At 49.6% G+C, this 25,638-nt stretch overlaps 62 non-coding genes and 11 pseudogenes across 62 annotated transcripts; all 73 read left to right on the forward strand.

Moving 5' to 3' along the window:
* Positions 1-88: 88 nt before the first annotated feature.
* Positions 89-207, forward strand: LOC127337463 (5S ribosomal RNA). The gene has a single exon (XR_007873867.2). It is a non-coding gene; the product is annotated as a 5S ribosomal RNA (ribosomal RNA).
* A 188-nt stretch (positions 208-395) lies between these two features.
* Positions 396-514, forward strand: LOC127337531 (5S ribosomal RNA). The gene has a single exon (XR_007873928.2). It is a non-coding gene; the product is annotated as a 5S ribosomal RNA (ribosomal RNA).
* Positions 515-701: 187 nt separating this feature from the next.
* LOC127337485 (5S ribosomal RNA) lies at positions 702-817 on the forward strand (annotated as a pseudogene).
* Positions 818-1,004: 187 nt separating this feature from the next.
* On the forward strand, positions 1,005-1,121 carry LOC127337483 (5S ribosomal RNA). Its single transcript, XR_007873885.2, has one exon. It is a non-coding gene; the product is annotated as a 5S ribosomal RNA (ribosomal RNA).
* Positions 1,122-1,310: 189 nt separating this feature from the next.
* Positions 1,311-1,425, forward strand: LOC127337568 (5S ribosomal RNA; annotated as a pseudogene).
* A 186-nt stretch (positions 1,426-1,611) lies between these two features.
* Positions 1,612-1,728, forward strand: LOC127337560 (5S ribosomal RNA). Its single transcript, XR_007873956.2, has one exon. It is a non-coding gene; the product is annotated as a 5S ribosomal RNA (ribosomal RNA).
* Positions 1,729-1,913: 185 nt separating this feature from the next.
* On the forward strand, positions 1,914-2,031 carry LOC127337537 (5S ribosomal RNA). The gene has a single exon (XR_007873934.2). It is a non-coding gene; the product is annotated as a 5S ribosomal RNA (ribosomal RNA).
* Positions 2,032-2,218: 187 nt separating this feature from the next.
* On the forward strand, positions 2,219-2,336 carry LOC127337758 (5S ribosomal RNA). The gene has a single exon (XR_007874094.2). It is a non-coding gene; the product is annotated as a 5S ribosomal RNA (ribosomal RNA).
* Positions 2,337-2,522: 186 nt separating this feature from the next.
* On the forward strand, positions 2,523-2,637 carry LOC127337588 (5S ribosomal RNA; annotated as a pseudogene).
* A 185-nt stretch (positions 2,638-2,822) lies between these two features.
* Positions 2,823-2,936, forward strand: LOC127337566 (5S ribosomal RNA; annotated as a pseudogene).
* A 186-nt stretch (positions 2,937-3,122) lies between these two features.
* Positions 3,123-3,238, forward strand: LOC127337519 (5S ribosomal RNA). The gene has a single exon (XR_007873917.2). It is a non-coding gene; the product is annotated as a 5S ribosomal RNA (ribosomal RNA).
* A 187-nt stretch (positions 3,239-3,425) lies between these two features.
* LOC127337589 (5S ribosomal RNA) lies at positions 3,426-3,542 on the forward strand. The gene has a single exon (XR_007873983.2). It is a non-coding gene; the product is annotated as a 5S ribosomal RNA (ribosomal RNA).
* Positions 3,543-3,728: 186 nt separating this feature from the next.
* LOC127337518 (5S ribosomal RNA) lies at positions 3,729-3,845 on the forward strand. The gene has a single exon (XR_007873916.2). It is a non-coding gene; the product is annotated as a 5S ribosomal RNA (ribosomal RNA).
* Positions 3,846-4,031: 186 nt separating this feature from the next.
* On the forward strand, positions 4,032-4,150 carry LOC127337422 (5S ribosomal RNA). Its single transcript, XR_007873826.2, has one exon. It is a non-coding gene; the product is annotated as a 5S ribosomal RNA (ribosomal RNA).
* Positions 4,151-4,338: 188 nt separating this feature from the next.
* On the forward strand, positions 4,339-4,457 carry LOC127337516 (5S ribosomal RNA). Its single transcript, XR_007873914.2, has one exon. It is a non-coding gene; the product is annotated as a 5S ribosomal RNA (ribosomal RNA).
* A 188-nt stretch (positions 4,458-4,645) lies between these two features.
* On the forward strand, positions 4,646-4,764 carry LOC127337585 (5S ribosomal RNA). Its single transcript, XR_007873979.2, has one exon. It is a non-coding gene; the product is annotated as a 5S ribosomal RNA (ribosomal RNA).
* A 188-nt stretch (positions 4,765-4,952) lies between these two features.
* On the forward strand, positions 4,953-5,067 carry LOC127337501 (5S ribosomal RNA; annotated as a pseudogene).
* Positions 5,068-5,253: 186 nt separating this feature from the next.
* LOC127337576 (5S ribosomal RNA) lies at positions 5,254-5,369 on the forward strand. The gene has a single exon (XR_007873971.2). It is a non-coding gene; the product is annotated as a 5S ribosomal RNA (ribosomal RNA).
* Positions 5,370-5,556: 187 nt separating this feature from the next.
* On the forward strand, positions 5,557-5,673 carry LOC127337511 (5S ribosomal RNA). Its single transcript, XR_007873910.2, has one exon. It is a non-coding gene; the product is annotated as a 5S ribosomal RNA (ribosomal RNA).
* A 188-nt stretch (positions 5,674-5,861) lies between these two features.
* Positions 5,862-5,981, forward strand: LOC127337746 (5S ribosomal RNA). Its single transcript, XR_007874093.2, has one exon. It is a non-coding gene; the product is annotated as a 5S ribosomal RNA (ribosomal RNA).
* Positions 5,982-6,168: 187 nt separating this feature from the next.
* On the forward strand, positions 6,169-6,287 carry LOC127337547 (5S ribosomal RNA; annotated as a pseudogene).
* A 187-nt stretch (positions 6,288-6,474) lies between these two features.
* LOC127337445 (5S ribosomal RNA) lies at positions 6,475-6,591 on the forward strand. Its single transcript, XR_007873849.2, has one exon. It is a non-coding gene; the product is annotated as a 5S ribosomal RNA (ribosomal RNA).
* Positions 6,592-6,778: 187 nt separating this feature from the next.
* On the forward strand, positions 6,779-6,895 carry LOC127337395 (5S ribosomal RNA). Its single transcript, XR_007873800.2, has one exon. It is a non-coding gene; the product is annotated as a 5S ribosomal RNA (ribosomal RNA).
* A 188-nt stretch (positions 6,896-7,083) lies between these two features.
* LOC127337543 (5S ribosomal RNA) lies at positions 7,084-7,204 on the forward strand. Its single transcript, XR_007873940.2, has one exon. It is a non-coding gene; the product is annotated as a 5S ribosomal RNA (ribosomal RNA).
* A 187-nt stretch (positions 7,205-7,391) lies between these two features.
* Positions 7,392-7,508, forward strand: LOC127337517 (5S ribosomal RNA). The gene has a single exon (XR_007873915.2). It is a non-coding gene; the product is annotated as a 5S ribosomal RNA (ribosomal RNA).
* Positions 7,509-7,696: 188 nt separating this feature from the next.
* LOC127337474 (5S ribosomal RNA) lies at positions 7,697-7,814 on the forward strand. The gene has a single exon (XR_007873877.2). It is a non-coding gene; the product is annotated as a 5S ribosomal RNA (ribosomal RNA).
* A 187-nt stretch (positions 7,815-8,001) lies between these two features.
* LOC127337528 (5S ribosomal RNA) lies at positions 8,002-8,121 on the forward strand. Its single transcript, XR_007873926.2, has one exon. It is a non-coding gene; the product is annotated as a 5S ribosomal RNA (ribosomal RNA).
* Positions 8,122-8,564: 443 nt separating this feature from the next.
* LOC127337532 (5S ribosomal RNA) lies at positions 8,565-8,683 on the forward strand. Its single transcript, XR_007873929.1, has one exon. It is a non-coding gene; the product is annotated as a 5S ribosomal RNA (ribosomal RNA).
* Positions 8,684-8,870: 187 nt separating this feature from the next.
* Positions 8,871-8,987, forward strand: LOC127337734 (5S ribosomal RNA). Its single transcript, XR_007874092.2, has one exon. It is a non-coding gene; the product is annotated as a 5S ribosomal RNA (ribosomal RNA).
* Positions 8,988-9,172: 185 nt separating this feature from the next.
* LOC127337451 (5S ribosomal RNA) lies at positions 9,173-9,289 on the forward strand. Its single transcript, XR_007873855.2, has one exon. It is a non-coding gene; the product is annotated as a 5S ribosomal RNA (ribosomal RNA).
* A 187-nt stretch (positions 9,290-9,476) lies between these two features.
* On the forward strand, positions 9,477-9,595 carry LOC127337500 (5S ribosomal RNA). Its single transcript, XR_007873900.2, has one exon. It is a non-coding gene; the product is annotated as a 5S ribosomal RNA (ribosomal RNA).
* Positions 9,596-9,783: 188 nt separating this feature from the next.
* Positions 9,784-9,899, forward strand: LOC127337499 (5S ribosomal RNA). The gene has a single exon (XR_007873899.2). It is a non-coding gene; the product is annotated as a 5S ribosomal RNA (ribosomal RNA).
* A 187-nt stretch (positions 9,900-10,086) lies between these two features.
* Positions 10,087-10,204, forward strand: LOC127337609 (5S ribosomal RNA; annotated as a pseudogene).
* Positions 10,205-10,389: 185 nt separating this feature from the next.
* On the forward strand, positions 10,390-10,508 carry LOC127337722 (5S ribosomal RNA). Its single transcript, XR_007874091.2, has one exon. It is a non-coding gene; the product is annotated as a 5S ribosomal RNA (ribosomal RNA).
* A 188-nt stretch (positions 10,509-10,696) lies between these two features.
* On the forward strand, positions 10,697-10,811 carry LOC127337540 (5S ribosomal RNA). The gene has a single exon (XR_007873937.2). It is a non-coding gene; the product is annotated as a 5S ribosomal RNA (ribosomal RNA).
* Positions 10,812-10,997: 186 nt separating this feature from the next.
* LOC127337510 (5S ribosomal RNA) lies at positions 10,998-11,115 on the forward strand. Its single transcript, XR_007873909.2, has one exon. It is a non-coding gene; the product is annotated as a 5S ribosomal RNA (ribosomal RNA).
* Positions 11,116-11,304: 189 nt separating this feature from the next.
* On the forward strand, positions 11,305-11,419 carry LOC127337450 (5S ribosomal RNA). Its single transcript, XR_007873854.2, has one exon. It is a non-coding gene; the product is annotated as a 5S ribosomal RNA (ribosomal RNA).
* A 187-nt stretch (positions 11,420-11,606) lies between these two features.
* On the forward strand, positions 11,607-11,724 carry LOC127337418 (5S ribosomal RNA; annotated as a pseudogene).
* A 186-nt stretch (positions 11,725-11,910) lies between these two features.
* On the forward strand, positions 11,911-12,027 carry LOC127337498 (5S ribosomal RNA). The gene has a single exon (XR_007873898.2). It is a non-coding gene; the product is annotated as a 5S ribosomal RNA (ribosomal RNA).
* Positions 12,028-12,160: 133 nt separating this feature from the next.
* Positions 12,161-12,279, forward strand: LOC127337443 (5S ribosomal RNA). Its single transcript, XR_007873847.2, has one exon. It is a non-coding gene; the product is annotated as a 5S ribosomal RNA (ribosomal RNA).
* Positions 12,280-12,467: 188 nt separating this feature from the next.
* LOC127337787 (5S ribosomal RNA) lies at positions 12,468-12,586 on the forward strand. Its single transcript, XR_007874099.1, has one exon. It is a non-coding gene; the product is annotated as a 5S ribosomal RNA (ribosomal RNA).
* Positions 12,587-12,774: 188 nt separating this feature from the next.
* Positions 12,775-12,892, forward strand: LOC127337535 (5S ribosomal RNA). Its single transcript, XR_007873932.2, has one exon. It is a non-coding gene; the product is annotated as a 5S ribosomal RNA (ribosomal RNA).
* A 188-nt stretch (positions 12,893-13,080) lies between these two features.
* LOC127337473 (5S ribosomal RNA) lies at positions 13,081-13,198 on the forward strand. Its single transcript, XR_007873876.2, has one exon. It is a non-coding gene; the product is annotated as a 5S ribosomal RNA (ribosomal RNA).
* A 188-nt stretch (positions 13,199-13,386) lies between these two features.
* LOC127337534 (5S ribosomal RNA) lies at positions 13,387-13,505 on the forward strand. Its single transcript, XR_007873931.2, has one exon. It is a non-coding gene; the product is annotated as a 5S ribosomal RNA (ribosomal RNA).
* A 188-nt stretch (positions 13,506-13,693) lies between these two features.
* LOC127337785 (5S ribosomal RNA) lies at positions 13,694-13,810 on the forward strand. The gene has a single exon (XR_007874098.2). It is a non-coding gene; the product is annotated as a 5S ribosomal RNA (ribosomal RNA).
* A 188-nt stretch (positions 13,811-13,998) lies between these two features.
* On the forward strand, positions 13,999-14,115 carry LOC127337462 (5S ribosomal RNA). The gene has a single exon (XR_007873866.2). It is a non-coding gene; the product is annotated as a 5S ribosomal RNA (ribosomal RNA).
* A 190-nt stretch (positions 14,116-14,305) lies between these two features.
* On the forward strand, positions 14,306-14,421 carry LOC127337591 (5S ribosomal RNA). The gene has a single exon (XR_007873985.2). It is a non-coding gene; the product is annotated as a 5S ribosomal RNA (ribosomal RNA).
* Positions 14,422-14,608: 187 nt separating this feature from the next.
* LOC127337780 (5S ribosomal RNA) lies at positions 14,609-14,727 on the forward strand. Its single transcript, XR_007874097.1, has one exon. It is a non-coding gene; the product is annotated as a 5S ribosomal RNA (ribosomal RNA).
* A 189-nt stretch (positions 14,728-14,916) lies between these two features.
* Positions 14,917-15,035, forward strand: LOC127337592 (5S ribosomal RNA). Its single transcript, XR_007873986.2, has one exon. It is a non-coding gene; the product is annotated as a 5S ribosomal RNA (ribosomal RNA).
* A 191-nt stretch (positions 15,036-15,226) lies between these two features.
* On the forward strand, positions 15,227-15,345 carry LOC127337379 (5S ribosomal RNA). The gene has a single exon (XR_007873785.2). It is a non-coding gene; the product is annotated as a 5S ribosomal RNA (ribosomal RNA).
* A 188-nt stretch (positions 15,346-15,533) lies between these two features.
* LOC127337436 (5S ribosomal RNA) lies at positions 15,534-15,652 on the forward strand. The gene has a single exon (XR_007873840.2). It is a non-coding gene; the product is annotated as a 5S ribosomal RNA (ribosomal RNA).
* A 189-nt stretch (positions 15,653-15,841) lies between these two features.
* On the forward strand, positions 15,842-15,960 carry LOC127337482 (5S ribosomal RNA). Its single transcript, XR_007873884.2, has one exon. It is a non-coding gene; the product is annotated as a 5S ribosomal RNA (ribosomal RNA).
* Positions 15,961-16,152: 192 nt separating this feature from the next.
* LOC127337536 (5S ribosomal RNA) lies at positions 16,153-16,272 on the forward strand. Its single transcript, XR_007873933.2, has one exon. It is a non-coding gene; the product is annotated as a 5S ribosomal RNA (ribosomal RNA).
* Positions 16,273-16,458: 186 nt separating this feature from the next.
* LOC127337417 (5S ribosomal RNA) lies at positions 16,459-16,577 on the forward strand (annotated as a pseudogene).
* A 187-nt stretch (positions 16,578-16,764) lies between these two features.
* On the forward strand, positions 16,765-16,883 carry LOC127337444 (5S ribosomal RNA). Its single transcript, XR_007873848.2, has one exon. It is a non-coding gene; the product is annotated as a 5S ribosomal RNA (ribosomal RNA).
* A 188-nt stretch (positions 16,884-17,071) lies between these two features.
* LOC127337476 (5S ribosomal RNA) lies at positions 17,072-17,188 on the forward strand (annotated as a pseudogene).
* A 187-nt stretch (positions 17,189-17,375) lies between these two features.
* Positions 17,376-17,494, forward strand: LOC127337434 (5S ribosomal RNA). The gene has a single exon (XR_007873838.2). It is a non-coding gene; the product is annotated as a 5S ribosomal RNA (ribosomal RNA).
* A 188-nt stretch (positions 17,495-17,682) lies between these two features.
* LOC127337478 (5S ribosomal RNA) lies at positions 17,683-17,800 on the forward strand. Its single transcript, XR_007873881.2, has one exon. It is a non-coding gene; the product is annotated as a 5S ribosomal RNA (ribosomal RNA).
* Positions 17,801-17,989: 189 nt separating this feature from the next.
* On the forward strand, positions 17,990-18,107 carry LOC127337460 (5S ribosomal RNA; annotated as a pseudogene).
* Positions 18,108-18,293: 186 nt separating this feature from the next.
* On the forward strand, positions 18,294-18,412 carry LOC127337572 (5S ribosomal RNA). Its single transcript, XR_007873967.2, has one exon. It is a non-coding gene; the product is annotated as a 5S ribosomal RNA (ribosomal RNA).
* Positions 18,413-18,600: 188 nt separating this feature from the next.
* On the forward strand, positions 18,601-18,720 carry LOC127337449 (5S ribosomal RNA). The gene has a single exon (XR_007873853.2). It is a non-coding gene; the product is annotated as a 5S ribosomal RNA (ribosomal RNA).
* A 188-nt stretch (positions 18,721-18,908) lies between these two features.
* On the forward strand, positions 18,909-19,027 carry LOC127337488 (5S ribosomal RNA). The gene has a single exon (XR_007873890.2). It is a non-coding gene; the product is annotated as a 5S ribosomal RNA (ribosomal RNA).
* A 185-nt stretch (positions 19,028-19,212) lies between these two features.
* Positions 19,213-19,329, forward strand: LOC127337513 (5S ribosomal RNA). Its single transcript, XR_007873912.2, has one exon. It is a non-coding gene; the product is annotated as a 5S ribosomal RNA (ribosomal RNA).
* Positions 19,330-19,515: 186 nt separating this feature from the next.
* On the forward strand, positions 19,516-19,632 carry LOC127337496 (5S ribosomal RNA). Its single transcript, XR_007873897.2, has one exon. It is a non-coding gene; the product is annotated as a 5S ribosomal RNA (ribosomal RNA).
* A 187-nt stretch (positions 19,633-19,819) lies between these two features.
* LOC127337487 (5S ribosomal RNA) lies at positions 19,820-19,936 on the forward strand. The gene has a single exon (XR_007873889.2). It is a non-coding gene; the product is annotated as a 5S ribosomal RNA (ribosomal RNA).
* A 188-nt stretch (positions 19,937-20,124) lies between these two features.
* On the forward strand, positions 20,125-20,243 carry LOC127337486 (5S ribosomal RNA). The gene has a single exon (XR_007873888.2). It is a non-coding gene; the product is annotated as a 5S ribosomal RNA (ribosomal RNA).
* Positions 20,244-20,432: 189 nt separating this feature from the next.
* Positions 20,433-20,549, forward strand: LOC127337416 (5S ribosomal RNA). Its single transcript, XR_007873821.2, has one exon. It is a non-coding gene; the product is annotated as a 5S ribosomal RNA (ribosomal RNA).
* Positions 20,550-20,738: 189 nt separating this feature from the next.
* On the forward strand, positions 20,739-20,857 carry LOC127337569 (5S ribosomal RNA). Its single transcript, XR_007873964.2, has one exon. It is a non-coding gene; the product is annotated as a 5S ribosomal RNA (ribosomal RNA).
* Positions 20,858-21,044: 187 nt separating this feature from the next.
* On the forward strand, positions 21,045-21,163 carry LOC127337520 (5S ribosomal RNA). Its single transcript, XR_007873918.1, has one exon. It is a non-coding gene; the product is annotated as a 5S ribosomal RNA (ribosomal RNA).
* Positions 21,164-21,351: 188 nt separating this feature from the next.
* On the forward strand, positions 21,352-21,470 carry LOC127337382 (5S ribosomal RNA). Its single transcript, XR_007873788.2, has one exon. It is a non-coding gene; the product is annotated as a 5S ribosomal RNA (ribosomal RNA).
* A 188-nt stretch (positions 21,471-21,658) lies between these two features.
* LOC127337480 (5S ribosomal RNA) lies at positions 21,659-21,777 on the forward strand. Its single transcript, XR_007873883.2, has one exon. It is a non-coding gene; the product is annotated as a 5S ribosomal RNA (ribosomal RNA).
* A 189-nt stretch (positions 21,778-21,966) lies between these two features.
* LOC127337479 (5S ribosomal RNA) lies at positions 21,967-22,085 on the forward strand. The gene has a single exon (XR_007873882.2). It is a non-coding gene; the product is annotated as a 5S ribosomal RNA (ribosomal RNA).
* A 189-nt stretch (positions 22,086-22,274) lies between these two features.
* LOC127337507 (5S ribosomal RNA) lies at positions 22,275-22,393 on the forward strand. Its single transcript, XR_007873907.1, has one exon. It is a non-coding gene; the product is annotated as a 5S ribosomal RNA (ribosomal RNA).
* The last annotated feature ends 3,245 nt before the right edge of the window (positions 22,394-25,638 follow it).

Genomic DNA, 25,638 nt, shown 5'->3' on the forward strand with positions numbered 1-25,638 from the left:
GATGAAAAAGAGGATGGACATGGTACAAAATAGAGCAGACAAAGAGCGGGAGGAGCAAGCATAAGGGAAAATGAGTGCATAACATGTCGGATGCGATCATACCAGCACTAAAGCACCGGATCCCATCAGAACTCCGAAGTTAAGCGTGCTTGGGCGAGAGTAGTACTAGGATGGGTGACCTCCTGGGAAGTCCTCGTGTTGCATCCCTCCTTTTTTGCGTCACGCGGCGACATTCATGGTGAAGTTAGGACGATATTTTTTTGCGGGCACTCGCGCTCGGCTATTGGTGATGGGAAACGGTGGTGCGGATGAAGAAGAGGATGGACATGGTACAAAATAGAGCAGACAAAGAGCGGGAGGAGCAAGCATAAGGGAAAATGAGTGCATAACATGTCGGATGCGATCATACCAGCACTAAAGCACCGGATCCCATCATAACTCCGAAGTTAAGCGTGCTTGGGCGAGAGTAGTACTAGGATGGGTGACCTCCTGGGAAGTCCTCGTGTTGCATCCCTCCTTTTTGCGTCACGCGGCGACATTCATGGTGAAGTTAGGACGATATTTTTTTGCGGGCACTCGTGCTCGGCTATTGGTGATGGGAAACGGTGGTGCGGATGAAAAAGAGGATGGACATGGTACAAAATAGAGCAGACAAAGAGCGGGAGGAGCAAGCATAAGGGAAAATGAGTGCATAACATGTCGGATGCGATCATACCAAAGACTAAAGCACCGGATCCCATCGTAACTCGAAGTTAAGCGTGCTTGGGCGAGTAGTACTAGGATGGGTGACCTCCGGGAAGTCCTCGTGTTGCATCCCTCCTTTTTGCGTCACGCGGCGACATTCATGGTGAAGTTAGGACGATATTTTTTTGCGGGCACTCGTGCTCGGCTATTGGTGATGGGAAACGGTGGTGCGGATGAAAAAGAGGATGGACATGGTACAAAATAGAGCAGACAAAGAGCGGGAGGAGCAAGCATAAGGGAAAATGAGTGCATAACATGTCGGATGCGATCATACCAACACTAAAGCACCGGATCCCATCAACTCCGAAGTTAAGCGTGCTTGGGCGAGAGTAGTACTAGGATGGGTGACCTCCCGGGAAGTCCTCGTGTTGCATCCCTCCTTTTTTTGCGTCACGCGGCGACATTCATGGTGAAGTTAGGACGATATTTTTTTGCGGGCACTCGTGCTCGGCTATTGGTGATGGGAAACGGTGGTGCGGATGAAAAAGAGGATGGACATGGTACAAAATAGAGCAGATAAAGAGCTGGAGGAGCAAGCATAACGGAAAATTAGTGCAAAACTTGTCGGATGAGATCATACCAAAGACTAAAGCACCGGATCCCATCGTAACTCGTTAAGCGTGCTTGGGCGAGAGTAGTACTAGGATGGGTGACCTCCTGGAAGTCCTCGTGTTGCATCCCTCCTTTTTTGCGCCACGCGGCGACATTCATGGTGAAGTTAGGACGATATTTTTTGCGGCACTCGTGCTCGGCTATTGGTGATGGGAAACGGTGGTGCGGATGAAAAAGAGGATGGACATGGTACAAAATAGAGCAGACAAAGAGCGGGAGGAGCAAGCATAAGGGAAAATGAGTGCATAACATGTCGGATGCGATCATACCGGCACTAAAGCACCGGATCCCATCGAACTCCGGGTTAAGCGTGCTTGGGCGAGAGTAGTACTAGGATGGGTGACCTCCTGGGAAGTCCTCGTGTTGCATCCTCCTTTTGCGTCACGCGGCGACATTCATGGTGAAGTTAGGACGATATTTTTTTGCGGGCACTCGTGCTCGGCTATTGGTGATGGGAAACGGTGGTGCGGATGAAAAAGAGGATGGACATGGTACAAAATAGAGCAGACAAAGAGCGGGAGGAGCAAGCATAAGGGAAAATGAGTGCATAACATGTCGGATGCGATCATACCAGCACTAAAGCACCGGATCCCATCGAACTCCGAAGTTAAGCGTGCTTGGGCGAGAGTAGTACTAGGATGGGTGACCTCCTGGGAAGTCCTCGTGTTGCATCCCTCCTTTTTGCGTCACGCGGCGACATTCATGGTGAAGTTAGGACGATATGATTTTGCTGGCTCTGGCGATCGTGTATTTGTGATGGGATAAGTTGGTCAGGATGAAAAAGAGGATGGACATGGTACAAAATAGAGCAGATAAAGAGCGGGAGGAGCAAGCATAAGGGAAAATGAGTGCATAACATGTCGGATGCGATCATACCAAAGACTAAAGCACCGGATCCCATCAGAACTCCGAAGTTAAGCGTGCTTGGGCGAGAGTAGTACTAGGATGGGTGACCTCGGGAAGTCCTCGTGTTGCATCCCTCCTTTTTTGCGCCACGCGGCGACATTCATGGTGAAGTTAGGACGATATTTTTTGCGGGCACTCGTGCTCGGCTATTGGTGATGGGAAACGGTGGTGCGGATGAAAAGAGGATGGACATGGTACAAAATAGAGCAGATAAAGAGCGGGAGGAGCAAGCATAAGGGAAAATGAGTGCATAACATGTCGGATGCGATCATACCAAAGACTAAAGCACCGGATCCCATCAACTCCGGTTAAGCGTGCTTGGGCGAGAGTAGTACTAGGATGGGTGACCTCCTGGAAGTCCTCGTGTTGCATCCCTCCTTTTTGCGCCACGCGGCGACATTCATGGTGAAGTTAGGACGATATTTTTGCGGGCACTCGTGCTCGGCTATTGGTGATGGGAAACGGTGGTGCGGATGGAAAAGAGGATGGACATGGTACAAAATAGAGCAGACAAAGAGCGGGAGGAGCAAGCATAAGGGAAAATGAGTGCATAACATGTCGGATGCGATCATACCAGACTAAAGCACCGGATCCCATCGAACTCGGTTAAGCGTGCTTGGGCGAGAGTAGTACTAGGATGGGTGACCTCCTGGGAAGTCCTCGTGTTGCATCCCTCCTTTTTGCGTCACGCGGCGACATTCATGGTGAAGTTAGGACGATATTTTTTTGCGGGCACTCGTGCTCGGCTATTGGTGATGGGAAACGGTGGTGCGGATGAAAAGAGGATGGACATGGTACAAAATAGAGCAGATAAAGAGCGGGAGGAGCAAGCATAAGGGAAAATGAGTGCATAACATGTCGGATGCGATCATACCAGCACTAAAGCACCGGATCCCATCGAACTCCGGTTAAGCGTGCTTGGGCGAGAGTAGTACTAGGATGGGTGACCTCTCGGGAAGTCCTCGTGTTGCATCCTCCTTTTTGCGTCACGCGGCGACATTCATGGTGAAGTTAGGACGATATTTTTTTTGCGGGCACTCGTGCTCGGCTATTGGTGATGGGAAACGGTGGTGCGGATGTAAAAGAGGATGGACATGGTACAAAATAGAGCAGACAAAGAGCGGGAGGAGCAAGCATAAGGGAAAATGAGTGCATAACATGTCGGATGCGATCATACCAGCACTAAAGCACCGGATCCCATCGAACTCCGAAGTTAAGCGTGCTTGGGCGAGAGTAGTACTAGGATGGGTGACCTCCGGGAAGTCCTCGTGTTGCATCCTCCTTTTTTGCGCCACGCGGCGACATTCATGGTGAAGTTAGGACGATATTTTTTTATGGCACTCGTGCTCGGCTATTGGTGATGGGAAACGGTGGTGCGGATGAAAAAGAGGATGGACATGGTACAAAATAGAGCGGATAAAGAGCGGGAGGAGCAAGCATAAGGGAAAATGAGTGCATAACATGTCGGATGCGATCATACCGACTAAAGCACCGGATCCCATCAGAACTCCGAAGTTAAGCGTGCTTGGGCGAGAGTAGTACTAGGATGGGTGACCTCCTGGGAAGTCCTCGTGTTGCATCCCTCCTTTTTGCGTCACGCGGCGACATTCATGGTGAAGTTAGGACGATATTTTTTTCGGGCACTCGTGCTCGGCTATTGGTGATGGGAAACGGGGGTGCGGATGTAAAAGATGATGGTAATGGGACAAAATAGAGCGGACGCAGAGCGGGAGGAGCAAGCATAAGGGAAAATGAGTGCATAACATGTCGGATGCGATCATACCGGCACTAAAGCACCGGATCCCAACATAACTCCGAAGTTAAGCGTGCTTGGGCGAGAGTAGTACTAGGATGGGTGACCTCCTGGGAAGTCCTCGTGTTGCATCCCTCCTTAGTAGCGTCACGCGGCGACATTCATGGTGAAGTTAGGACGATATTTTTTTGCGGGCACTCGTGCTCGGCTATGGGTGATGGGAAACGGTGGTGCGGATGAAAAAGAGGATGGACATGGTACAAAATAGAGCAGACAAAGAGCGGGAGGAGCAAGCATAAGGGAAAATGAGTGCATAACATGTCGGATGCGATCATACCAAAGACTAAAGCACCGGATCCCATCAGAACTCCGAAGTTAAGCGTGCTTGGCGAGAGTAGTACTAGGATGGGTGACCTCCCGGGAAGTCCTCGTGTTGCATCCCTCCTTTTTTGCGTCACGCGGCGACATTCATGGTGAAGTTAGGACGATATTTTTTTGCGGGCACTCGTGCTCGGCTATTGGTGATGGGAAACGGTGGTGCGGATGAAAAAGAGGATGGACATGGTACAAAATAGAGCAGACAAAGAGCGGGAGGAGCAAGCATAAGGGAAAATGAGTGCATAACATGTCGGATGCGATCATACCAGCACTAAAGCACCGGATCCCATCAGAACTCCGAAGTTAAGCGTGCTTGGGCGAGAGTAGTACTAGGATGGGTGACCTCCTGGGAAGTCCTCGTGTTGCATCCCTCCTTTTTTGCGTCACGCGGCGACATTCATGGTGAAGGTAGGAAGTTTTTTTTTTTCGGGCACTCGTGCTCGGCTATTGGTGATGGGAAACGGTGGTGCGGATGAAAAAGAGGATGGACATGGTACAAAATAGAGCAGACAAAGAGCGGGAGGAGCAAGCATAAGGGAAAATGAGTGCATAACATGTCGGATGCGATCATAAAAGCACTAAAGCACCGGATCCCATCGAACTCCGGTTAAGCGTGCTTGAGGCGAGAGTAGTACTAGGATGGGTGACCTCGGGAAGTCCTCGTGTTGCTTCCCTCCTTTTTGCGTCACGCGGCGACATTCATGGTGAAGTTAGGACGATATTTTTTTGCGGGCACTCGTGCTCGGCTATTGGTGATGGGAAACGGTGGTGCGGATGAAAAGAGCATGCACATGGTACAAAATAGTGTTGACAACTCTCGGGAGGAGCAAGCATAAGGGAAAATGAGTGCATAACATGTCGGATGCGATCATACCAGCACTAAAGCACCGGATCCCATCGTAACTCCGGTTAAGCGTGCTTGGGCGAGAGTAGTACTAGGATGGGTGACCTCCGGGAAGTCCTCGTGTTGCTTCCCTCCTTTTTTGCGTCACGCGGCGACATTCATGGTGAAGTTAGGGACGATATTTTTTGCGGGCACTCGTGCTCGCTATTGGTGATGGGAAACGGTGGTGCGGATGAAAAAGAGGATGGACATGGTACAAAATAGAGCAGACAAAGAGCGGGAGGAGCAAGCATAAGGGAAAATGAGTGCATAACATGTCGGATGCGATCATACCGGACTAAAGCACCGGATCCCATCGAACTGCGAAGTTAAGCGTGCTTGGGCGAGAGTAGTACTAGGATGGGTGACCTCCTGGGAAGTCCTCGTGTTGCATCCCTCCTTTTTTGCGTCACGCGGCGACATTCATGGTGAAGTTAGGACGATATTTTTTTGCGGGCACTCGTGCTCGGCTATTGGTGATGGGAAACGGTGGTGCGGATGAAAAAGAGGATGGACATGGTACAATATAGAGAACACAAAGATCTGCACCAGAAACCATAAGGGAAAATGAGTGCATAACATGTCGGATGCGATCATACCAGCACTAAAGCACCGGATCCCATCAGAACTCCGAAGTTAAGCGTGCTTGGGCGAGAGTAGTACTAGGATGGGTGACCTCCACAGGAAGTCCTCGTGTTGATTCCTCCTTTTTTGCGTCACGCGGCGACATTCATGGTGAAGTTAGGACGATATTTTTTTGCGGGCACTCGTGCTCTCTTATTGGTGATGGGAAACGGTGGTGCGGATGAAAAAGAGGATGGACATGGTACAAAATAGAGCAGACAAAGAGCGGGAGGAGCAAGCATAAGGGAAAATGAGTGCATAACATGTCGGATGCGATCATACCAAAGACTAAAGCACCGGATCCCATCAACTCCGAAGTTAAGCGTGCTTGGGCGAGAGTAGTACTAGGATGGGTGACCTCCTGAGGAAGTCCTCGTGTTGCATCCCTCCTTTTTGCGTCACGCGGCGACATTCATGGTGAAGTTAGGACGATATTTTTTTGCGGGCACTCGTGCTCGGCTATTGGTGATGGGAAACGGTGGTGCGGATGAAAAAGAGGATGGACATGGTACAAAATAGAGCGGACAATCGTCGGGAGGAGCAAGAATAAGGCAAAATGAGTGCATAACATGTCGGAGGCGATCATACCAGCACTAAAGCACCGGATCCCATCGAACTCCGGGTTAAGCGTGCTTGGGCGAGAGTAGTACTAGGATGGGTGACCTCCTGGGAAGTCCTCGTGTTGCATCCCTCCTTTTTTGCGTCACGCGGCGACATTCATGGTGAAGTTAGGACGATATTTTTTTGCGGGCACTCGTGCTCGGCTATTGGTGATGGGAAACGGTGGTGCGGATCGAAAGAGCATGGACATGGTACAAAATAGAGCAGACAAAGAGCGGGAGGAGCAAGCATAAGGGAAAATGAGTGCATAACATGTCGGATGCGATCATACCAAAGACTAAAGCACCGGATCCCATCGAACTCCGAAGTTAAGCGTGCTTGGGCGAGAGTAGTACTAGGATGGGTGACCTCCTGAAGTCCTCGTGTTGCATCCCTCCTTTTTTGCGTCACGCGGCGACATTCATGGTGAAGTTAGGACGATATTTTTTTGCGGGCACTCGTGCTCGGCTATTGGTGATGGGAAACGGTGGTGCGGATGAAAAAGAGGATGGACATGGTACAAAATAGAGCAGATAAAGAGCGGGAGGAGCAAGCATAAGGGAAAATGAGTGCATAACATGTCGGATGCGATCATACCAAAGCACTAAAGCACCGGATCCCATCAGAACTCCGAAGTTAAGCGTGCTTGGGCGAGAGTAGTACTAGGATGGGTGACCTCCCGGGAAGTCCTCGTGTTGCATCCCTCCTTTTTTGCGTCACGCGGCGACATTCATGGTGAAGTTAGGACGATATTTTTTTGCGGGCACTCGTGCTCGGCTATTGGTGATGGGAAACGGTGGTGGGGTGTAAAAGAGGATGGACATGGTACAAAATAGAGCAGACAAAGAGCGGGAGGAGCAAGCATAAGGGAAAATGAGTGCATAACATGTCGGATGCGATCATACCAGCACTAAAGCACCGGCTCCCATCGTAACTCGAAGTTAAGCGTGCTTGGGCGAGAGTAGTACTAGGATGGGTGACCTCCTGGAAGTCCTCGTGTTGCATCCCTCCTTTTTTGCGCCACGCGGCGACATTCATGGTGAAGTTAGGACGATATTTTTTTGCGGGCACTCGTGCTCGGCTATTGGTGATGGGAAACGGTGGTGCGGATGAAAAAGAGGATGGACATGGTACAAAATAGAGCGTATAAAGAGCGGGAGGAGCAAGCATAAGGGAAAATGAGTGCATAACATGTCGGATGCGATCATACCGGCACTAAAGCACCGGATCCCATCGAACTCCGAAGTTAAGCGTGCTTGGGCGAGAGTAGTACTAGGATGGGTGACCTCTTGGGAAGTCCTCGTGTTGCATCCTCCTTTTTTGCGTCACGCGGCGACATTCATGGTGAAGTTAGGACGATATTTTTTTGCGGGCACTCGTGCTCGGCTATTGGTGATGGGAAACGGTGGTGCGGATGAAAAAGAGGATGGACATGGTACAAAATAGAGCAGACAAAGAGCGGGAGGAGCAAGCATAAGGGAAAATGAGTGCATAACATGTCGGATGCGATCATACCAGCACTAAAGCACCGGATCCCATCAGAACTCCGAAGATAAGCGTGCATGGCGCCCGAGTAGTACTAGGATGGGTGACCTCCTGGGAAGTCCTCGTGTTGCATCCCTCCTTTTTTGCGTCACGCGGCGACATTCATGGTGAAGTTAGGACGATATTTAAGAGCGGGCACTCGTGCTCGGCTCTTGGTGATGGGAAACGGTGGTGCGGATGAAAAATAGGATGGACATGGTACAAAATAGAGCAGACAAAGAGCGGGAGGAGCAAGCATAAGGGAAAATGAGTGCATAACATGTCGGATGCGATCATACCAGCACTAAAGCACCGGATCCCATCATCCTGGGAAGTCCTCGTGTTGTATCCCTCCTCTTTTGCGTCACGCGGCGACATTCATGGTGAAGTTAGGACGATATTTTTTTGTGGGCACTCGTGCTCGGCTATTGGTGATGGGAAACGGTGGTGCAGATGAAAAAGAGGATGGACATGGTACAAAATAGAGCAGATAAAGAGCGGGAGGAGCAAGCATAAGGGAAAATGAGTGCATAACATGTCGGATGCGATCATACCAGCACTAAAGCACCGGATCCCATCAGAACTCCGAAGTTAAGCGTGCTTGGGCGAGAGTAGTACTAGGATGGGTGACCTCCTGGGAAGTCCTCGTGTTGCATCCCTCCTTTTTTGCGTCACGCGGCGACATTCATGGTGAAGTTAGGACGATATTTTTTTGCGGGCACTCGTGCTCGGCTATTGGTGATGGGAAACGGTGGTGCGGATGAAAAGAGGATTGAAATGGTACAAAATAAATCAGAAAAAGATCCGGAGGAGCAAGCATAAGGGAAAATTAGTTCAAAACATGTCGGATGCGATCATACCGGCACTAAAGCACCGGATCCCATCGAACTCCGAAGTTAAGCGTGCTTGGGCGAGAGTAGTACTAGGATGGGTGACCTCCGGGAAGTCCTCGTGTTGCATCCCTCCTTTTTGCCTCACGCGGCGACATTCATGGTGAAGTTAGGACGATATTTTTTGCGGGCACTCGTGCTCGGCTATTGGTGATGGTAAACGGTGGTGCGGATGAAAAGAGGATGGACATGGTACAAAATAGAGCAGACAAAGAGCGGGAGGAGCAAGCATAAGGGAAAATGAGTGCATAACATGTCGGATGCGATCTACCAAGACTAAAGCACCGGATCCCATCGAACTCCGAAGTTAAGCGTGCTTGGGCGAGAGTAGTACTAGGATGGGTGACCTCCTGGGAAGTCCTCGTGTTGCATCCCTCCTTTTTTGCGTCACGCGGCGACATTCATGGTGAAGTTAGGACGATATTTTTTGCGGCACTCGTGCTCGGCTATTGGTGATGGGAAACGGTGGTGCGGATGAAAAAGAGGATGGACATGGTACAAAATAGAGCGAGACAAAGAGCGGGAGGAGCAAGCATAAGGGAAAATGAGTGCATAACATGTCGGATGCGATCATACCAAAGCACTAAAGCACCGGATCCCATCGAACTCCGAAGTTAAGCGTGCTTGGGCGAGAGTAGTACTAGGATGGGTGACCTCTGCGAAGTCCTCGTTTTGCATCCCTCCTTTTTTGCGTCACGCGGCGACATTCATGGTGAAGTTAGGACGATATTTTTTTGCGGGCACTCGTGCTCGGCTATTGGTGATGGGAAACGGTGGTGCGGATGAAAAAGAGGATGGACATGGTACAAAATAGAGCAGACAAAGAGCGGGAGGAGCAAGCATAAGGGAAAATGAGTGCATAACATGTCGGATGCGATCATACCGGACTAAAGCACCGGATCCCATCGAACTCCGAAGTTAAGCGTGCTTGGGCGAGAGTAGTACTAGGATGGGTGACCTCCTGGAAGTCCTCGTGTTGCATCCCTCCTTTTTGCGTCACGCGGCGACATTCATGGTGAAGTTAGGACGATATTTTTTTGCGGGCACTCGTGCTCGGCTATTGGTGATGGGAAACGGTGGTGCGGATGAAAAGAGGATGGACATGGTACAAAATAGAAGCAGACAAAGAGCGGGAGGAGCAAGCATAAGGGAAAATGAGTGCATAACATGTCGGATGCGATCATACCAAAGCACTAAAGCACCGGATCCCATCGTAACTCCGGTTAAGCGTGCTTGGGCGAGAGTAGTACTAGGATGGGTGACCTCCGGGAAGTCCTCGTGTTGCATCCCTCCTTTTGCGTCACGCGGCGACATTCATGGTGAAGTTAGGACGATATTTTTTTGCGGGCACTCGTGCTCGGCTATTGGTGATGGGAAACGGTGGTGCGGATCAAAAGAGGATGGACAGGGTACAAAATAGAGCAGACAAAGAGCGGGAGGAGCAAGCATAAGGGAAAATGAGTGCATAACATGTCGGATGCGATCATACCGGCACTAAAGCACCGGATCCCATCGTAACTCCGAAGTTAAGCGTGCTTGGGCGAGAGTAGTACTAGGATGGGTTACCTCCGGTGAAGTCCTCGTGTTGCATCCCTCCTTTTTTGCGTCACGCGGCGACATTCATGGTGAAGTTAGGACGATATTTTTTTGCGGGCACTCGTGCTCGGCTATTGGTGATGGGAAACGGTGGTGCGGATGAAAAAGAGGATGGACATGGTACAAAATAGAGCAGACAAAGAGCGGGAGGAGCAAGCATAAGGGAAAATGAGTGCATAACATGTCGGATGCGATCATACCAGCACTAAAGCACCGGATCCCATCAACTCCGGTTAAGCGTGCTTGGGCGAGAGTAGTACTAGGATGGGTGACCTCCTGGGAAGTCCTCGTGTTGCATCCCTCCTTTTTGCGTCACGCGGCGACATTCATGGTGAAGTTAGGACGATATTTTTTGCGGGCACTCGTGCTCGGCTATTGGTGATGGGAAACGGTGGTGCGGATGAAAAAGAGGATGGACATGGTACAAAATAGAGCAGACAAAGAGCGGGAGGAGCAAGCATAAGGGAAAATGAGTGCATAACATGTCGGATGCGATCATACCGGCACTAAAGCACCGGATCCCATCGAACTCCGAAGTTAAGCGCGCTGGGGCGAGAGTAGAACTAGGATGGATGACCTCCTGGGAAGCCCCCGTGTTGCACCCCTCCTTTTGTCCGACACGCGCCTACACGAATGTAGAAGTAACGAGTATATTTTTTGCGGGCACTCGTGCTCGGCTATTGGTGATGGGAAACGGTGGTGCGGATGAAAAAGAGGATGGACATGGTACAAAATAGAAGCGAGACAAAGAGCGGGAGGAGCAAGCATAAGGGAAAATGAGTGCATAACATGTCGGATGCGATCATACCAGCACTAAAGCACCGGATCCCATCGTAACTCCGAAGTTAAGCGTGCTTGGGCGAGTAGTACTAGGATGGGTGACCTCCTGAAGTCCTCGTGTTGCATCCCTCCTTTTTGCGCCACGCGGCGACATTCATGGTGAAGTTAGGACGATATTTTTTTGCGGGCACTCGTGCTCGGCTATTGGTGATGGGAAACGGTGGTGCGGATGAAAAAGAGGATGGACATGGTACAAAATAGAGCAGACAAAGAGCGGGAGGAGCAAGCATAAGGGAAAATGAGTGCATAACATGTCGGATGCGATAAGACCAGACATAAAGCAACGCATCCCAACGAACTCCGAAGTTAAGCGTGCTTGGGCGACAGTAGTACTAGGATGGGTGACCTCCGGGGAAGTCCTCGTGTTGCATCCTCCTTTTTTGCGCCACGCGGCGACATTCATGGTGAAGTTAGGACGATATTTTTTTCGGGCACTCGTGCTCGGCTATTGGTGATGGGAAACGGTGGTGCGGATGAAAAGAGGATGGACATGGTACAAAATAGAAGCGAGACAAGAGCGGGAGGAGCAAGCATAAGGGAAAATGAGTGCATAACATGTCGGATGCGATCATACCAGCACTAAAGCACCGGATCCCATCGAACTCCGGGTTAAGCGTGCTTGGGCGAGAGTAGTACTAGGATGGGTGACCTCCTGGGAAGTCCTCGTGTTGCGTCCCTCCTTTTCTCGTGCTCGGCTATTGGTGATGGGAAACGGTGGTGCGGATGAAAAAGAGGATGGACATGGTACAAAATAGAGCAGACAAAGAGCGGGAGGAGCAAGCATAAGGGAAAATGAGTGCATAACATGTCGGATGCGATCATACCAGCACTAAAGCACCGGATCCCATCAGAACTCCGAAGTTAAGCGTGCTTGGGCGAGAGTAGTACTAGGATGGGTGACCTCCTGGGAAGTCCTCGTGTTGCGTCCCTCCTTTTTTGCGTCACGCGGCGACATTCATGGTGAAGTTAGGACGATATTTTTTTGCGGGCACTCGTGCTCGGCTATTGGTGATGGGAAACGGTGGTGCGGATGAAAAAGAGGATGGACATGGTACAAAATAGAGCAGACAAAGAGCGGGAGGAGCAAGCATAAGGGAAAATGAGTGCATAACATGTCGGATGCGATCATACCAGCACTAAAGCACCGGATCCCATCAGAACTCCGAAGTTAAGCGTGCTTGGGCGAGAGTAGTACTAGGATGGGTGACCTCCTGGGAAGTCCTCGTGTTGCGTCCCTCCTTTTTTGCGTCACGCGGCGACATTCATGGTGAAGTTAGGACGATATTTTTTTGCGGGCACTCGTGCTCGGCTATTGGTGATGGGAAACGGTGGTGCGGATGAAAAAGAGGATGGACATGGTACAAAATAGAGCGGACAAAGAGCGGGAGGAGCAAGCATAAGGGAAAATGAGTGCATAACATGTCGGATGCGATCATACCACGACTAAAGCACCGGATCCCATCGAACTCCGAAGTTAAGCGTGCTTGGGCGAGAGTAGTACTAGGATGGGTGACCTCCAGGGAAGTCCTCGTGTTGCGTCCCTCCTTTTTTGCGTCACGCGGCGACATTCATGGTGAAGTTAGGACGATATTTTTTTGCGGGCACTCGTGCTCGGCTATTGGTGATGGGAAACGGTGGTGCGGATGAAAAAGAGGATGGACATGGTACAAAATAGAGCAGACAAAGAGCGGGAGGAGCAAGCATAAGGGAAAATGAGTGCATAACATGTCGGATGCGATCATACCCGCACTAAAGCACCGGATCCCATCAGAACTCCGAAGTTAAGCGTGCTTGGGCGAGAGTAGTACTAGGATGGGTGACCTCCTGGAAGTCCTCGTGTTGCATCCCTCCTTTTTTGCGTCACGCGGCGACATTCATGGTGAAGTTAGGACGATATTTTTTTGCGGGCACTCGTGCTCGGCTATTGGTGATGGGAAACGGTGGTGCGGATGAAAAAGAGGATGGACATGGTACAAAATAGAGCAGACAAAGAGCGGGAGGAGCAAGCATAAGGGAAAATGAGTGCATAACATGTCGGATGCGATCATACCAGCACTAAAGCACCGGATCCCATCAGAACTCCGAAGTTAAGCGTGCTTGGGCGAGAGTAGTACTAGGATGGGTGACCTCCTGGGAAGTCCTCGTGTTGCGTCCCTCCTTTTTTTCGTCACGCGGCGACATTCATGGTGAAGTTAGGACGATATTTTTTTGCGGGCACTCGTGCTCGGCTATTGGTGATGGGAAACGGTGGTGCGGATGAAAAAGAGGATGGACATGGTACAAAATAGAGCAGACAAAGAGCGGGAGGAGCAAGCATAAGGGAAAATGAGTGCATAACATGTCGGATGCGATCATAAAAGCACTAAAGCACCGGATCCCATCGAACTCCGAAGTTAAACGTGCTTGGGCGAGAGTAGTACTGGGATGGGTGACCTCCTGGGAGTCCTCGTGTTGCGTCCCTCCTTTTTTGCGTCACGCGGCGACATTCATGGTGAAGTTAGGACGATATTTTTTTGCGGGCACTCGTGCTCGGCTATTGGTGATGGGAAACGGTGGTGCGGATGAAAAAGAGGATGGACATGGTACAAAATAGAGCAGACAAAGAGCGGGAGGAGCAAGCATAAGGGAAAATGAGTGCATAACATGTCGGATGCGATCATAAAAGCACTAAAGCAGGATCCCATCAGCACTCCGAAGTTAAGCGTGCTTGGGCGAGAGTAGTACTAGGATGGGTGACCTCCTGGGAAGTCCTCGTGTTGCATCCCTCCTTTTTTTGCGTCACGCGGCGACATTCATGGTGAAGTTAGGACGATATTTTTTTGCGGGCACTCGTGCTCGGCTATTGGTGATGGGAAACGGTGGTGCGGATGAAAAAGAGGATGGACATGGTACAAAATAGAAGCGGACAAAGAGCGGGAGGAGCAAGCATAAGGGAAAATGAGTGCATAACATGTCGGATGCGATCATACCAGCACTAAAGCACCGGATCCCATCGTAACTCCGAAGTTAAGCGTGCTTGGGCGAGTAGTACTAGGATGGGTGACCTCTGGGAAGTCCTCGTGTTGCATCCCTCCTTTTTTGCGTCACGCGGCGACATTCATGGTGAAGTTAGGACGATATTTTTTGCGGGCACTCGTGCTCGGCTATTGGTGATGGGAAACGGTGGTGCGGATGAAAAAGAGGATGGACATGGTACAAAATAGAGCAGACAAAGAGCGGGAGGAGCAAGCATAAGGGAAAATGAGTGCATAACATGTCGGATGCGATCATACCAGCACTAAAGCACCGGATCCCATCAGAACTCCGAAGTTAAGCGTGCTTGGGCGAGAGTAGTACTAGGATGGGTGACCTCCTGGGAAGTCCTCGTGTTGCGTCCCTCCTTTTTTGCGTCACGCGGCGACATTCATGGTGAAGTTAGGACGATATTTTTTTGCGGGCACTCGTGCTCGGCTATTGGTGATGGGAAACGGTGGTGCGGATGAAAAAGAGGATGGACATGGTACAAAAAAAAAGCAGACAAAGAGCGGGAGGAGCAAGCATAAGGGAAAATGAGTGCATAACATGTCGGATGCGATCATACCAGCACTAAAGCACCGGATCCCATCAGAACTCCGAAGTTAAGCGTGCTTGGGCGAGAGTAGTACTAGGATGGGTGACCTCCTGGGAAGTCCTCGTGTTGCATCCCTCCTTTTTTTTGCGTCACGCGGCGACATTCATGGTGAAGTTAGGACGATATTTTTTTTGCGGGCACTCGTGCTCGGCTATTGGTGATGGGAAACGGTGGTGCGGATGAAAAAGAGGATGGACATGGTACAAAATAGAGCAGACAAAGAGCCGGACGAGCAAGCATAAGGGAAAATGAGTGCATAACATGTCGGATGCGATCATAAAAGCACTAAAGCACCGGATCCCATCAGAACTCCGAAGTTAAGCGTGCTTGGGCGAGAGTAGTACTAGGATGGGTGACCTCCTGGGAAGTCCTCGTGTTGCATCCCTCCTTTTTTGCGTCACGCGGCGACATTCATGGTGAAGTTAGGACGATATTTTTTTGCGGGCACTCGTGCTCGGCTATTGGTGATGGGAAACGGTGGTGCGGATGAAAAAGAGGATGGACATGGTACAAAATAGAGCAGACAAAGAGCGGGAGGAGCAAGCATAAGGGAAAATGAGTGCATAACATGTCGGATGCGATCATACCAGCACTAAAGCACCGGATCCCATCAGAACTCCGAAGTTAAGCGTGCTTGGGCGAGAGTAGTACTAGGATGGGTGACCTCCTGTGAAGTCCTCGTGTTGCATCCCTCCTTTTTTGCGTCACGCGGCGACATTCATGGTGAAGTTAGGACGATATTTTTTTGCGGGCACTCGTGCTCGGCTATTGGTGATGGGAAACGGTGGTGCGGATGAAAAAGAGGATGGACATGGTACAAAATAGAGCGAGACAAAGAGCGGGAGGAGCAAGCATAAGGGAAAATGAGTGCATAACATGTCGGATGCGATCATCCCCGCACTCACTCACCGGATCCCATCAGAACTCCGAAGTTAAGCGTGCTTGGGCGAGAGTAGTACTAGGATGGGTGACCTCCTGGGAAGTCCTCGTGTTGCATCCCTCCTTTTTTGCGTCACGCGGCGACATTCATGGTGAAGTTAGGACGATATATTTTTTTGCGGGCACTCGTGCTCGGCTATTGGTGATGGGAAACGGTGGTGCGGATGAAAAAGAGGATGGACATGGTACAAAATAGAGCAAGCACAAAGAGCGGGAGGAGCAAGCATAAGGGAAAATGAGTGCATAACATGTCGGATGCGATCATACCAAAGCACTAAAGCACCGGATCCCATCGAACTCCGAAGTTAAGCGTGCTTGGGCGAGAGTAGTACTAGGATGGGTGACCTCCTGGGAAGTCCTCGTGTTGCATCCCTCCTTTTTTGCGTCACGCGGCGACATTCATGGTGAAGTTAGGACGATATTTTTTTGGTCACTCGTGCTCGGCTATTGGTGATGGGAAACGGTGGTGCGGATGAAAAAGAGGATGGACATGGTACAAAATAGAGCAGACAAAGAGCGGGAGGAGCAAGCATAAGGGAAAATGAGTGCATAACATGTCGGATGCGATCATACAACCAATAAACCAACGTATCACATCATAACTCCGAAGTTAAGCGTGCTTGGGCGAGAGTAGTACTAGGATGGGTGACCTCCTGGGAAGTCCTCGTGTTGCATCCCTCCTTTTTTGCGTCACGCGGCGACATTCATGGTGAAGTTAGGACGATATTTTTTGCGGGCCCTCGTGCTCGGCTATTGGTGATGGGAAACGGTGGTGCGGATGAAAAGAGGATGGACATGGTACAAAATAGAAGCGGACAAAGAGCGGGAGGAGCAAGCATAAGGGAAAATGAGTGCATAACATGTCGGATGCGATCATACCAAAGCACTAAAGCACCGGATCCCATCGAACTCCGAAGTTAAGCGTGCTTGGGCGAGAGTAGTACTAGGATGGGTGACCTCTGGGAAGTCCTCGTGTTGCATCCCTCCTTTTTTGCGTCACGCGGCGACATTCATGGTGAAGTTAGGACGATATTTTTTTGCGGGCACTCGTGCTCGGCTATTGGTGATGGGAAACGGTGGTGCGGATGAAAAAGAGGATGGACATGGTACAAAATAGACCAGACAAAGAGCGGGAGGAGCAAGCATAAGGGAAAATGAGTGCATAACATGTCGGCTGCGATCATACCAGAACTAAAGGACCGGATCCCATCGTAACTCCGAAGTTGCGTGCTTGGGCGAGAGTAGTACTAGGATGGGTGACCTCCTGGGAAGTCCTCGTGTTGCATCCCTCCTTTTTGCGTCACGCGGCGACATTCATGGTGAAGTTAGGACGATATTTTTTTGCGGGCACTCGTGCTCGGCTATTGGTGATGGGAAACGGTGGTGCGGATGAAAAAGAGGATGGACATGGTACAAAATAGAGCAGACAAAGAGCGGGAGGAGCAAGCATAAGGGAAAATGAGTGCATAACATGTCGGATGCGATCATACCAGAACTAGAGCACCGGATCCCATCACAACTCCGAAGTTAAGCGTGCTTGGGCGAGAGTAGTACTAGGATGGGTGACCTCCTGGGAAGTCCTCGTGTTGCATCCCTCCTTTTTTGCGTCACGCGGCGACATTCATGGTGAAGTTAGGACGATATTTTTTTGCGGGCACTCGTGCTCGGCTATTGGTGATGGGAAACGGTGGTGCGGATGAAAAAGAGGATGGACATGGTACAAAATAGAGCAGACAAAGAGCGGGAGGAGCAAGCATAAGGGAAAATGAGTGCATAACATGTCGGATGCGATCATACCAGCACTAAAGCACCGGATCCCATCAGAACTCCGAAGTTAAGCGTGCTTGGGCGAGAGTAGTACTAGGATGGGTGACCTCCTGGAAGTCCTCGTGTTGCATCCCTCCTTTTTTGCGTCACGCGGCGACATTCATGGTGAAGTTAGGACGATATTTTTTTGCGGGCACTCGTGCTCGGCTATTGGTGATGGGAAACGGTGGTGCGGATGAAAAAGAGGATGGACATGGTACAAAATAGAAGCGGACAAAGAGCGGGAGGAGCAAGCATAAGGGAAAATGAGTGCATAACATGTCGGATGCGAACATACAGCCACGATAGCGCCGTATCACATCCGAACTCCGAGGTTAAGCGTGCGTGGGCGCGAGGAGTAATAGGATGGGTGACCTCCTGGAAGTCCTCGTGTTGCATCCCTCCTTTTTTGCGTCACGCGCGACATTCATGGTGAAGTTAGGACGATATTTTTTGCGGGCACTCGTGCTCGGCTATTGGTGATGGGAAACGGTGGTGCGGATGAAAAAGAGGATGGACATGGTACAAAATAGAGCAGACAAAGAGCGGGAGGAGCAAGCATAAGGGAAAATGAGTGCATAACATGTCGGATGCGATCATACCAGCACTAAAGCACCGGATCCCATCAGAACTCCGAAGTTAAGCGTGCTTGGGCGAGAGTAGTACTAGGATGGGTGACCTCCTGGGAAGTCCTCGTGTTGCATCCCTCCTTTTTTGCGCCACGCGGCGACATTCATGGTGAAGTTAGGACGATATTTTTTTGCGGGCACTCGTGCTCGGCTATTGGTGATGGGAAACGGTGGTGCGGATGAAAAAGAGGATGGACATGGTACAAAATAGAGCAGACAAAGAGCGGGAGGAGCAAGCATAAGGGAAAATGAGTGCATAACATGTCGGATGCGATCATACCAAAGCACTAAAGCACCGGATCCCATCGAACTCCGAAGTTAAGCGTGCTTGGGCGAGAGTAGTACTAGGATGGGTGACCTCCTGGGAAGTCCTCGTGTTGCATCCCTCCTTTTTTGCGTCACGCGGCGACATTCATGGTGAAGTTAGGACGATATTTTTTTGCGGGCACTCGTGCTCGGCTATTGGTGATGGGAAACGGTGGTGCGGATGAAAAAGAGGATGGACATGGTACAAAATAGAGCAGACAAAGAGCGGGAGGAGCAAGCATAAGGGAAAATGAGTGCATAACATGTCGGATGCGATCATAAAAGCACTAAAGCACCGGATCCCATCAGAACTCCGAAGTTAAGCGTGCTTGGGCGAGAGTAGTACTAGGATGGGTGACCTCCTGGGAAGTCCTCGTGTTGCATCCCTCCTTTTTGCGTCACGCGGCGACATTCATGGGGAAGTTAGGACGATATTTTTGCGGGCACTCGTGCTCGGCTATTGGTGATGGGAAACGGTGGTGCGGATGAAAAAGAGGATGGACATGGTACAAAATAGAGCAGACAAAGAGCGGGAGGAGCAAGCATAAGGGAAAATGAGTGCATAACATGTCGGATGCGATCATAAAAGCACTAAAGCACCGGATCCCATCGAACTCCGAAGTTAAGCGTGCTTGGGCGAGAGTAGTACTAGGATGGGTGACCTCCTGGAAGTCCTCGTGTTGCATCCCTCCTTTTTGCGTCACGCGGCGACATTCATGGTGAAGTTAGGACGATATTTTTTGCGGGCACTCGTGCTCGGTTATTGGTGATGGGAAGCGGTGGTGCGTATGAAAAAGAGGATGGACATGGTACAAAATAGAGGAGACAACGAGCGGGAGGAGAAAGAATAAGGGAAAATGAGTGCATAACATGTCGGATGCGATCATACCAGCACTAAAGCACCGGATCCCATCGAACTCCGAAGTTAAGCGTGCTTGGGCGAGAGTAGTACTAGGATGGGTGACCTCTGGGAAGTCATCGTGTTGCATCCCTCCTTTTTGCGTCACGCGGCGACATTCATGGTGAAGTTAGGACGATATTTTTTTGCGGGCACTCGTGCTCGGCTATTGGTGATGGGAAACGGTGGTGCGGATGAAAAAGAGGATGGACATGGTACAAACTAGAGCGTACAAAGAGCGGGAGGAGCAAGCATAAGGGAAAATGAGTGCATAACATGTCGGATGCGATCATACCAGCACTAAAGCACCGGATCCCATCGAACTCCGAAGTTAAGCGTGCTTGGGCGAGAGTAGTACTAGGATGGGTGACCTCCGGGAAGTCCTCGTGTTGCATCCCTCCTTTTTTGCGTCACGCGGCGACAATCATGTTGAATCAAGTAACAAAATATTATGAGGGCACTCGTGCTCTGCTATTGGTGATGGGAAAAGTTGGTGAGGAGGTCATAGAGGATGGACATGGTACAAACTAGAGCGGACAAAGAGCGGGAGGAGCAAGCATAAGGGAAAATGAGTGCATAACATGTCGGATGCGATCATACCAGCACTAAAGCACCGCCTCCCAACGTAACAACGAAGTTAAGCGTGCTTGGGCGAGAGTAGTACTAGGAGGGGTGACCTCCTGGGAAGTCCTCGTGTTGCATCCATCCTTTTTTGCGTCACGCGGCGACATTCATGGTGAAGTTAGGACGATATATTTTTGCGGGCACTCGTGCTCGGCTATTGGTGATGGGAAACGGTGGTGCGGATGAAAAAGAGGATGTACATGGTACAAAATAGAAGCGGATAAAGAGCGGGAGGAGCAAGCATAAGGGAAAATGAGTGCATAACATGTCGGATGCGATCATACCAGCACTAAAGCACCGGATCCCATCGAACTCCGAAGTTAAGCGTGCTTGGGCGAGAGTAGTACTAGGATGGGTGACCTCTGGGAAGTCCTCGTGTTGCATCCCTCCTTTTTTGCGTCACGCGGCGACATTCATGGTGAAGTTAGGACGAAATTTTTAAAGCTGGCAGTGGTGATCGGCTATTGGTGATGGGAAACGGTGGTGCGGATGAAAAAGAGGATGGACATGGTACAAAATAGAGCAGACAAAGAGCGGGAGGAGCAAGCATAAGGGAAAATGAGTGCATAACATGTCGGATGCGATCATACCAGCACTAAAGCACCGGATCCCATCAGAACTCCGAAGTTAAGCGTGCTTGGGCGAGAGTAGTACTAGGATGGGTGACCTCTTGGGAAGTCCTCGTGTTGCATCCTCCTTTTTTGCGTCACGCGGCGACATTCATGGTGAAGTTAGGACGATATTTTTTTGCGGGCACTCGTGCTCGGCTATTGGTGATGGGAAACGGTGGTGCGGATGAAAAAGAGGATGGACATGGTACAAAATAGAGCGGACAAAGAGCGGGAGGAGCAAGCATAAGGGAAAATGAGTGCATAACATGTCGGATGCGATCATACCAGCACTAAAGCACCGGATCCCATCAGAACTCCGAAGTTAAGCGTGCTTGGGCGAGAGTAGTACTAGGATGGGTGACCTCCTGGGAAGTCCTCGTGTTGCATCCCTCCTTTTTTGCGTCACGCGGCGACATTCATGGTGAAGTTAGGACGATATTTTTTTGCGGGCACTCGTGCTTGGCTATTGGTGATGGGAAACGGTGGTGCGGATGAAAAAGAGGATGGACATGGTACAAAATAGAGCAGACAAAGAGCGGGAGGAGCAAGCATAAGGGAAAATGAGTGCATAACATGTCGGATGCGATCATACCAGCACTAAAGCACGGTATCCGATCTGAACTCCGAAGTTAAGCGTGCTTGGGCGAGAGTAGTACTAGGATGGGTGACCTCCTGGGAAGTCCTCGTGTTGCATCCCTCCTTTTTTGCGTCACGCGGCGACATTCATGGTGAAGTTAGGACGATATTTTTTTGCGGGCACTCGTGCTCGGCTATTGGTGATGGGAAACGGTGGTGCGGATGAAAAAGAGGATGGACATGGTACAAAATAGAGCAGACAAAGAGCGGGAGGAGCAAGCATAAGGGAAAATGAGTGCATAACATGTCGGATGCGATCATACCAGCACTAAAGCACCGGATCCCATCAGAACTCCGAAGTTAAGCGTGCTTGGGCGAGAGTAGTACTAGGATGGGTGACCTCCTGGGAAGTCCTCGTGTTGCATCCCTCCTTTTTGCGTCACGCGGCGACATTCATGGTGAAGTTAGGACGATATTTTTTTGCGGGCACTCGTGCTCGGCTATTGGTGATGGGAAACGGTGGTGCGGATGAAAAAGAGGATGGACATGGTACAAAATAGAGAGCAGACAAAGAGCGGGAGGAGCAAGCATAAGGGAAAATGAGTGCATAACATGTCGGATGCGATCATACCATGACTAAAGCACCGGATCCCATCAGAACTCCGAAGTTAAGCGTGCTTGGGCGAGAGTAGTACTAGGATGGGTGACCTCCTGGGAAGTCCTCGTGTTGCATCCCTCCTTTTTTGCGTCACGCGGCGACATTCATGATGAAGTTAGGACGATATTTTTTTGCGGGCACTCGTGCTCGGCTATTGGTGATGGGAAACGGTGGTGCGGATGAAAAAGAGGATGGACATGGTACAAAATAGAGCAGACAAAAGAGCGGGAGGAGCAAGCATAAGGGAAAATGAGTGCATAACATGTCGGATGCGATCATACCAGCACTAAAGCACCGGATCCCATCAGAACTCCGAAGTTAAGCGTGCTTGGGCGAGAGTAGTACTAGGATGGGTGACCTCCTGGGAAGTCCTCGTGTTGCATCCCTCCTTTTTTGCGTCACGCGGCGACATTCATGGTGAAGTTAGGACGATATTTTTTTGCGGGCACTCGTGCTCGGCTATTGGTGATGGGAAACGGTGGTGCGGATGAAAAAGAGGATGGACATGGTACAAAATAGAGCAGACAAAGTTCTAAAGGTTTTTCTGCTCCCCACGCACCTCCACCCCCCCCCCCCTCGTGGATCGCCTTTTTAAACTCTGTAAAATATAAAAGAAAATAATAGAAAATAAAAAAAATAAAACCTTTGGAGATTCTTATATGTTACAGAAACTACTATTAGGGAAATTTAATAAATTTGAATTTCGATTTTTTTTGCATAATTTTTTTACAAAAAGGTAAAATGGCAATAACTTTTGCATATGACGTCAGAAAAAAGCGTATAATATATCAAATTGATCGTGGAAAAAAGTTACATCCGAATTCACCAGGGTTTACCCGGTTAGCCAATTTTTAGTTTCTCAAAATTCCAAATGAAAATATGAAAGCAGGAAGATTTAGTTTTTTGCTAGAAATTTAGTATTTTATATATTTTTTATTTTCTTAAAATTAAAATTGATTGCTTTGTACTTAGACACCGTTTTATTATTATCTGCAAATGCCCTGCTTGATTGTTACATGAGTTTCTCTCATCCATGCAACGCCCGTTATCCGTCCCCGTGCCTACAGTATTTTAATCCTGCTGTTTACTATAATCACTGGTGCTGTCTTTGTTACTCCGCTGCTGTTATTTCACTACTGCTACTGCTATAAAACTGTTACTACTGATAAACTCTTGCGAGCAAGTCTGTTTCCAGGTGCAGCTGAATTGACAACTCCGCTGTTAAGGCTTTCAAGTATTCTTTATCTCCCCTTGTGTCGAATCAATAAATTGGGTTTTACTACCCGCGAAGACTGCTGCGATCCCCTATACTTGTGGGTCATCATCCACCTTTACCCCACCTCCTGTTAGCTTGAACCATTTGCACCGGAACAAAGGGACCTTAAAGGAGGGTCCATAGTCAAGTTCCCATATCTCTTCTTTGTAACCATAATATGTGACCTTTTGCCCATTCTCGGTTGCTGCATCAAAGCGGACACCACTGTTTTGGTTGGTGCTCTTTTTATCTTGGGCGATCGTGTAAAATGTATTCCCATTTATCTCGTACCCTTGGAAAGTCGTTATAGTCGAAGATGGTGTCTTGGCCAACATGTACATCTGATCTACAACATTATTGTCATTCATTAAATGTTTTCTCAACCAACTGCCGAAAGTCTCCATGTGGGCCTTCCTAATCCAGGATTCAGGCTTCCCCGGGTTATCCGGGCGTAAAATATTCTTGTGTTTCTCAAAGTACGGAGCCACCAAGCTGGAATTGGTCAGAACTGTGTGGTGTGCTTCAGTCAGAGAATGGCCGTCCATACATATCGTTGATTTCCTTCCGATCGTGCCTTTTCCACTTAGTCTCCCCTCGTGCCGCGATCGAGGAAGACCAATCGGCTTAAGGTCAGGAACAAAGTCAACACAAAACTCAATTACCTCCTCATTTCCATAGCCCTTGGCGATGCTTCCTTCTGGCCTAGCACGGTTACGAACATATTTCTTTAATACTCCCATGAACCTCTCGAAGGGGAACATATTGTGTAGAAATACAGGACTGAGAATGGAAATCTCTTCGACTAGGTGAACCAGGAGGTGTGTCATAATATTGAAGAAGGATGGCGGGAACACCAACTCGAAACTGACAAGACAATGGACCACATCGTTCTGTAACCGTGGTAGAACTTCTGGATTGATTACCTTCTGAGAGATTGCATTAAGGAATGCACATAGCTTCACAATGGCTACTCGAACATTTTCCGGCAGGAGCCCCCTCAAAGCAATCGGAAGCAATTGCGTCATAATCACGTGGCAGTCGTGAGACTTCAGGTTTTGGAACTTTTTCTCCGCCATGTTTATTATTCCCTTTATATTGGACGAGAATCCAGACGGGACCTTCGTACTGCTCAGGCAGTCAAAAAAGATGACCTTCTCTTCTTTGGTCAGAGCGTAGCTGGCACGACCTTCAAACCATTCCGGATGCCGGTCATCAGGGTCTTTCAAACGTTGCTGTTCCTGCCGTGCTTCCTTTGTATCATTTGTCTTCCCATACACGCCCAAGAAGCTTAGGAGGTTCATGCAAATATTCTTCGTAACATGCATCACGTCGATTGTAGAGCGGACATCTAGGACTTTCAATATTCTAGCTCCCAGAATATAGATTTCTTCTTCCACATGGGTACGTGCCCGTCAGCTCCCTTCGGAACTGATTGTCCGCCAGGACCCTTTCCAAAGATGACTTTCAAATCCTTGACCATATCAAATACCTCAGCACCAGTGCGTTCCGCAGGCTTCGGCCGGTGATCTGCCTTGCCGTTGTAATGCTTGCCTTTCTTTCTTACTGGATGAATTTTCGGAAGAAATCGACGATGCCCAAGGTACACGTTCTTCTTACAATTTGGCAAATGTACACTTTCAGTCTCATGTAAGCAGTGCATGCATGCATTGTATCCCTTATTTGACAGTCCCGAAAGGTTACTAAGAGCAGGCCAGTCGTTGATGGTTACGAAAAGCAACGCTCGTAGGTCAAATTCCTCTTCTTTGTGCTCATCCCACTCACGGACACCAGGTCTGCCCCACAACTGTAAAAGTTCATCAACTAATGGCCTTAGTTACACATCGATGTCGTTGCCGGGTTGCTTCGGACCTTGGATGAGCATTGGCATCATAATGAACTTCCGCTTCATGCACAACCAAGGAGGAAGGTTGTAGATGCATAGAGTCACGGGCCAGGTGCTATGGCTGGAGCTCTGCTCGCCAAAAGGATTCATGCCATCTGTACTTAGACCAAATCTTATGTTCCTTGCGTCAGCTGCAAAATCTTTGAACTCTCTGTCGATCTTTCTCCATTGCGTTCCATCTGTGGGGTGTCTCAACTGCCCGTCCGACTTACGGTCCTCTTTGTGCCATCGCAACAACTTGGCATGCTCTTTGTTCCTGAACAGACGTTTCAACCGTGGTATTATAGGAGCATACCACATCACCTTGGCGGGAACCCTCTTCCTGGGTTTCTGGCCCTCAACATCGTCACCAGGGTCATCGCCTCTGATCTTATAACGCAATGCAGTGCATACCGGGCATTCATTCAAATTCTCGTATTCACCGCGGTAGAGGATGCAGTCGTTGATGCATGCATGTATCTTCAGAACCTCTA

Source organism: Lolium perenne, chromosome 2 (assembly GCF_019359855.2).
Source record: "Lolium perenne isolate Kyuss_39 chromosome 2, Kyuss_2.0, whole genome shotgun sequence".
Lineage (NCBI taxonomy): Eukaryota > Viridiplantae > Streptophyta > Magnoliopsida > Poales > Poaceae > Lolium > Lolium perenne.